Genomic DNA, 1,580 nt, shown 5'->3' with positions numbered 1-1,580 from the left:
TAAGCAAGCATTGCCGGAAAAAAAAACAAGAAAAAGAAAAAAAAAGAATGATGAACTCGGCAAGAAAAGAAAAAATGTTATGTTGTCTTCCATTTGTGATTTGGAGTTGAGTTGTAATTGAAGGTCTAAAAATTTTTACTTGACCTTTGTCCATGTTCACTTTGTAGTTAGAATGATGATTATGCCCAACTTGTTATATTCGGCCTCTGATGGTGTGTGGTGTCATAAGGATGATGTTTACTCTGCTAAGTCTATAGGATTACCTTTGTGATTCCTTGATATTCCATGCCTTTAGCTACGCCTAAATATTTACATTATCTAATGATCCTAATGATTCTTAAAATGAGCAAATCTTGGTTTGTGGAGATGATCATAAGAGTCGAGCATATGGTTTTGGTCCATTTGTGCACTTAGTTGTTAAATGAGGTTTTCCTATGTTATTCACAAAGTGTTTTCATTTGTTGAAATATGCAAGTCATTTGATGTCTTAATATCTTTTCTCTTGCATTTACTTGTGTTTGAATGATAACCATGAATCTGAGTGAAAAAAAGAGAGTATGCCTTGTGAGGAGGATTATATTGACTAAACATGTTAAATGTTTATTGTCTCGTATCTGACTTAATCATACTATGAAACATGTTTATGAAACTTAGAATTTATGTGCTTACATTCAAATGCTTAAACTTAAAAGCTATGTGTTTTGAGATTCTGAGACAATCATTTAGGGGCAATAGTGTCTCATTTAGTTTTGTTTTGCTAAGGGACTAGCAAATGCCAAGTGTGGGGTAGTTGATAGGAGCATTTTGTGCGACGTTCTTAACATGTTTTTACCTCAATTTGTACTTTGCTTAGCCCTTATTTTTGTACTATTGAGTCATTGAGTCGTAGTAAGAGTCGTGAGCAGTATTGCATGCATTTTTGTGCTTACATGAGTTAAAATGCATAATTGGTTTAGAGTCCTAGTTTGACTAGGAATCCTTGTTAGGTTTTGAAACTAATTATCTCTTACTTATGATTTTATTTTCTTATTTTCAGATTGGATTGAAGAGATAATTAAAGAAAAAAAGATGGAGCCAAGTCATGCAACAATTAAATAGAAGATGATCATTAAAGACATAAAACATGGCATGTTTTAGGGATTAAAGCATGACATGTTTTAGGGATTAAAGCATGACATGTTTTAGGGAATAAAACTTTCTATGATTTAAGGGATTAAAGCATGACATTATTATAGGAAGAAAGAAGCAATTTCAAACCCTCCATCTTTCCTCTATATATACATGGCTTCACCTCTCAAATATCATCACTTCTCATTAGCATTCAAGAGCCAAAACTCTACCAAAACACCACCATAAACTTCCCTCACAAATTAGCCAAGCCGTCCACCCCAAAACCATCATCATTTCCACCGAGTTTCACCATTGAAGACACACCTCCAAGGTTCCTACAACGTGTGATTCTCGCAACTCATCTCCATGCTTCGTCTATTTGTGTTAATCTACAATTCTTTGTCTATGAAGATTGTAAGTTGTTGTTTATGTGGAAATATTGGTTTTGTATTTGTTTTAAAAAATTTAGA

The sequence above is a fragment of the Argentina anserina genome, chromosome 1 (assembly GCF_933775445.1).
Source record: "Argentina anserina chromosome 1, drPotAnse1.1, whole genome shotgun sequence".
Classification (NCBI taxonomy): Eukaryota; Viridiplantae; Streptophyta; class Magnoliopsida; order Rosales; family Rosaceae; genus Argentina; species Argentina anserina.
Note: the sequence above shows the minus strand (reverse complement) of the source record.